Consider the following 6,100-nt stretch of genomic DNA (forward strand, 5'->3'; position numbering starts at 1 on the left):
TGAACAGCTAAATAGATGATACCTGCAACATTATATGACCTTTTCTTAGGTCAACCAATTATAAGCATTAAAACAAAATGTTAAATCCTAGTTCAGTGAAACTGTTTCTATGAACAGAGTAATAGAGTCCAGTTACCTGACTTGCTGTCTCTCTGCCCCCTTAGAAAGGTAGACTTTTAGAGAACCTATAGAAATAAATGGTTATAATGTCCCTTAGGTCAACCCTTTCAAATATCAATTGTCAAGCTTTGACAGCTGCTGTATGAGACCAAATTTCAAGTTGAGAACTCTGACAAGTAAGTGAAAGGTGTTCTGAGTTTTGATGGAAAGGAATCCTCGTGCTCTAGAGACATGGGATATAGGTTGCAAAGTTCATATTTTGAAGTGAAAACCAACTGGTATGACTAAACCCAGTCACTGTGCAATATTTCATGCAATAATTGCTATTTGTATTTAAATGAGTCATAAAAATGGTAAAATCATGTTGATCAAATCAAATCAATCGTTTGTTTTAGGGACTTAAATTTAGGATTGCTGGTAAGGATCCTCTTACTTCATTTCTCTCCATTTTCTCTAATTTGAGAAAAAAAGTCTTCTTTATGTGTTAGCATGTGTTTACTTTTTTGATGTCTATATTACCCTAATATTTTCATATCTAATTCATAATATAATTTATTATAGAAATACACTTTGGAAATCAAATACTTATTTAGAAAATGTCATTGTGACTTTCCTAGAGCCAGAATCTCCATGCTGCATAAAATGAATACTTTGGTGATCTCAGGACATGGATTATTCTGTCATGGGTGCTCAATATCTATCCTTTGCTCATTTATTTTTGATAACAATCTTTTCACGGGTTTTATATTGTGCCTGATACAGTTGAAGCACGGTAATAAATGACGATAGGTTGTTTTCAGGACTCTAGCTAATTAAGATCTCCCTTCAACTCTCCCTTAATTTGGAAATGCATATATTGATCAATTCAAGTCAAGTTCTCTAGCTAATGAAGTGAGAAGCTCATACTCAACGATGAAATGTCAAGATGAGATTCAGTGACACTGTTTTGCTGCAAAACTGGAGCTTAAGAACACTACCAATGACAACTAGAGAGTCATTGACTATGTCAAGAGAGATGGTGGCAGTCTTCAGTGTTGATATGCATCTCTATTCATGCCACTGATCAGAATTGATGGTAATCAATTCAAATCACTTAATATTTGAGGGTCTAGTAGTAGGCAATATGAGGGATAGAAAGATTCACTTTATCCATTCCTTCAGGAAATATTTATTTAGCCATTCCCGAATGCCAACTACTATTCTAGGTAGAAGACAGTCAACAGTGAAACAAAATGATAAAGAGAAAACAGTGAATAAAATTTATAAAGATACATTAGTTACAACATTCTCTTGAGGAAAGGAAGAGAGAAAAAATATGTACCTATTAGACAGTACAGACAAAAGAAATTTCTAAAAACAAGGCCAAGAACTGTTTGAAGAGCCAATGTTCATTGAAAGTTCAAAGCAAAATTGGAATTGATCTTTTGAGTCTTGTCCTAGTCTTCAAAATACTGAAAACATCTTTTTAACCTAATAATCAGCAAATATCCTCTGGATAAAATGAAGAAAAAAAACAGCATCAGGCCCCAAGTGATCATTTTCATTCCCTGATTACATAGACCACAGTACTTAGGGTTTTTATAAACCATTTTATAAACCATTATAAACCATTTATAACAGTGACTTCAAATGCATTTAGACAAGAACTAATCTACCAATAACCATTTGCAACATTGCCATCTTCTGAAAAAAAAATATTTCACAATGAATACTGATTTAAATGGAAACTCTTCGAGGGGCGCCTGGGTGGCTCAGTTGTTTAAGCCTCCTACTTCCACTCAGGTCATGATCTCACTGCTTTTGAGTTCCACCACTCGTCCTGCTCTGTGTTGACAGCGATTCTGTTTCCCCCTTTCTCTGACCCTCCCCTGCTCCCACTCTCTCCCTTTCTCTCTCTAAAAAATAAATAAACATAAAAAAAGAAAGAAACTGTTAGAATAAAGAACTCTTTTTTTTCTCCCTAAAATGTTACCTCTGAAAATTCTCCAATACCTTAAGAGGATATTCTGACTTGTGCCTTTGTATTTCCCTAACAATTGGTGGCTCTAGGCAGTGCGTGCACATGTCTGTTTCCACCACTTGAGGGCGCTGCTGGAGGGCAAGGGTGGGACTGTTTACTCTTGGTCTCTCAGGGCACTTAGCCCGATGCTTGACCCTGTGTAAATGCGCATCAACTGTTGAAGCAGTTGAATTTTAATCCTAATAAAACCTCTCCTTGAGACCAGCAGTGTCACACTCAAAGGAAAAAAGGGGACTCCAAAACCATTCAAAGTAACAAGAAGTTTCTTTACAGCAGTTTCCCTGGAGAAAGGAGGTGGTGCAAGCCAGAGCCTTCTCTTGCTTCTGTACCAAAGTCACTCTCTGGCAAACAGCTGCTTATTCTCTTTCTCTCTCTCTCTTCCCTTTTTTCCCCACTTTGCAGATTCCCAAAAGGGTCCACGGTATTCGCGCTGTTGCTGTTTCTTACCCTTTGACCTTCATGGATTTCTCTCCCTCACTATCCTGAGCTTTTCTGTATCCATTTATAATCCCAGTGTTCTCACCATCTCCACTCCAGCAGAACCGATTCTGTTAAGGATGTCCCAGCAACAGAAATGCTCCTCCACTTAGGCACCTGGAGAGCAAATGATTGGAGATGTTCAAAGCAGTTTTTATTTGTTTGTTTTTTGCTTCTACTCTTTCTTTGTTATTTTTTTTTTTCTTCTCTGTCACAACCAAAAGACCTGGGAGTTGAACATGTGTGCCTTTTGGGGTTCTTGAGAAAAAAGAAGCAAAGACAGAGTAAACACAGTGGTGTTCTGGCAACTGCAGATTTCTGTGCAGGGACAAGCTGACCCCGGTATCCATTAACTGCATTGCTGTGAGCAAAGGAGTTATCCAGTTGCACAAGAAAATGGAAACACAAAAACAGATACACTCTAGCCAGTGTATGTATGTATGTATATATGTATGAATGTATGTATGTATGTATGTATTTATTTATTTATTTATTATTTAAAATTTTTTTTACAATATGAAATTTATTGTCTAATTGGTTTCCATACAACACCCAGTGCTCATCCCAAAAGGTGCCCTCCTCAATACTCATCACCTCCCCCTCCCTCTCACCCCCCATCAACCCTCAGTTTGTTCTCAGTTTTTAACAGTCTCTTAAGCTTTGGCTCTCTCCCTCTGTAACCTCTTTTCTTCCCTTCCCCCACAGACTTCTGTTACGTTTCTCACTATCCACATAAGAGTGAAAACATATGGAATCTTTCTCTGTATGACTTATTTCACTTAACATAACACTCTCCAGTTCCACCAACATTGCTACAGAGGGCCATATTTCATTCTTTCTCATTGCCACGTAGTATTCCATTGTGTAAGTAAACTATAATTTCTTTATCCATTCATCAGTTGATGGACATTTAGGCTCTTTCCATAATTTGGCTATTGATGAGAGTGCTGCTATAAACATTTGGGTACAATTGCCCCTATGCATCAGCACTCCTGTATCCCTTGGGTAAATTCCTAGCAGTGCTGTTGCTGGGTCATAGGGCAGATCTATTTTTAATTTTTTGAGGAACCTCCACACTGTTTTCCAGAGTGGCTGTACCACTTTGCATTCCCACCAACAGTACAAGAGGGTTCCTGTTTCTCCACATCCTCTCCAGCATCTATAGTCTCCTGATTTGTTCATTTTAGCCACTCTGACTGGCGTGAGGTGATATCTGAGTGTGGTTTTGATTTGTATTTCCCTGATGAGGAGCAACATTGAGCATCTTTTCATGTGCCTGTTGGCCATCTGGATGTCTTCTTTAGAGAAGTGTCTATTCATGTTTTTTGCCCATTTCTTCACTGGATTATTTGTTTTTCGGGTGTGGAGTTTAGTGAGCTCTGTATAGATTTTGGATACTAGCCTTTTGTCCGATATGTCATTTGCAAGTATCTTTCCCCATTCTGCTGGTTGCCTTTTAGTTTTGTTGATTGTTTCCTTTGCTATGCAGAAGCTTTTTATCTTCATGAGGTCCCAATAGTTCATTTTTGCTTTTAATTCCCTTGCCTTTGGGGATGTGTCAAGTAAGAAATTGCTACGGCTGAGGTCAGAGAGGTTTTTTTCCTTCTTTCTCCTCTACGGTGTTGATGGTTTCCTGTCTCACATTCAGGTCCTTTATCAATTTTAAGTTTGTTTTTGTGAATGGTGTAAGAAAGTGGTCTAGTTTCATCCTTCTGCATGTTGCTGTCCAGTTCTCCCAGCACTATTTGTTAAAGAGACTGTCTTTTTTCCATTGGATATTCGTTCCTGCTTTGTCAAAGATTAGTTGGCCATACTTTTGTGGGTCTAGTGCTGGGGTTTCTATTCTGTTCCATTGGTCTATGGGTCTGTTTTTGTGCCAATACCATGCTGTCTTGATGATGACAGCTTTGTAGTAGAGGCTACAGTCTGGGATTGTGATGCCTCCTGCTTTGGTCTTCTTCAAAATTACTTTGGCTTTTCAGGGCCTTTTGTGGTTCCATACAAATTTTAGGATTACTTGTTCTAGCTTCGAGAAGAATGCTGGTGCAATTTTGATTGGGATTGCATTGAATGTGTAGATAGCTTTGGGTAGTATTGACATTTTAACAATATTTATTCTTCCAATCCATGAGCACAGAATGTTTTTCCATTTCTTTATATCTTCTTCAATTTCCTTCATAAGCTTTCTATAGTTTTCAGCATACAGATCTTTTACATCTTTGGCTAGGTTTATTCCTAGGTATTTTATGCTTCTTGGTGCAATTGTGAATGGGATCAGTTTATTTGTCTTTCTGTTGCTTCATTATTAGTGTATAAGAATGGAACTGATTTCTGCACATTGATTTTGTATCCTGCAACTTTGCTGTATTCATGTATCAGTTCTAGCAGACTTTTGGTGGAGTCTGTCAGATATTCCATGTATAATATCATGTCATCTGCAAAAAGTGAAAGCTTAACTTCATCTTTGCCAATTTTGATGCCTTTGGTTTCCTTTTGTTGTCTGATTGCTGATGCTAGAACTTCCAACAGTATGTTAAACAACAGCAGTGAGAGTGGACATCCCTGTCGTGTTCCTGATCTCAGGGAGAAAGCTCTCAGTTTTTCCCCATTGAGGATGATATTAGCTGTGGGCTTTTCATAAATGGGTTTTATGATGTTTAAGTATGTTCCTTCTATCCCAACTTTCTCGAGGGTTTTTATTAAGAAAGAATGCTGAATTTTGTCAAATGCTTTCTCTGCATCGATTGACAGGATCATATACTTCTTATCTTTTCTTTATTAATGTGATATATCACGTTGATTGATTTGCGAATGTTGAACCAGACCTGCAGCCCGGGAATGAATCTCACTTGATCATGGTGAAGAATTTTTATATGCTGTTGAATTCGATTTGCTAGTATCTTATTGACAATTTTTGCATCCATATTCATCAGAGATATTGGCCTGTAGTTCTCTTTTTTTACTGGGTCTCTGTCTGGTTTAGGAATCAAAGTAATGCTGGCTTCATAGAATGAGTCTGGAAGTTTTCCTTCCCTTTCTATTTTTTGGAATAGCTTGAGAAGGATAGGTATTATCTCTGCTTTAAATGTCTGGTAGAATTCCCCAGGGAAGCCATCTGGTCCTGGACTCTTATTTGTTGGGAGATTTCTGATAACTGATTCAATTTCTTCCCTGGTTATGGGTCTGTTCAAGCTTTCTATTTCTTCCTGTTTGAGTTTTGGGAGTGTGTGGGTGTTTAGGAATTTGTCCATTTCTTCCAGGTTGTCCAGTTTGTTGGCATATAATTTTTCATAGTGTTCCCTGATAATTGCTTGTATTTCTGAGGGATTGGTTGTAATGATTCCATTTTCATTCATGGTTTTATCTATTTGGGTCATCTCCCTTTTCTTTTTGAGAAGCCTGGCTAGAGGTTTATCAATTTTGATTATTTTTTCAAAAAACCAATTCTTGGTTTCATTGATCTGCTCTACAGTTTTTTTTAGA

Source organism: Neofelis nebulosa, chromosome 5 (genome assembly GCF_028018385.1).
Source record: "Neofelis nebulosa isolate mNeoNeb1 chromosome 5, mNeoNeb1.pri, whole genome shotgun sequence".
NCBI classification, from domain to species: domain Eukaryota; kingdom Metazoa; phylum Chordata; class Mammalia; order Carnivora; family Felidae; genus Neofelis; species Neofelis nebulosa.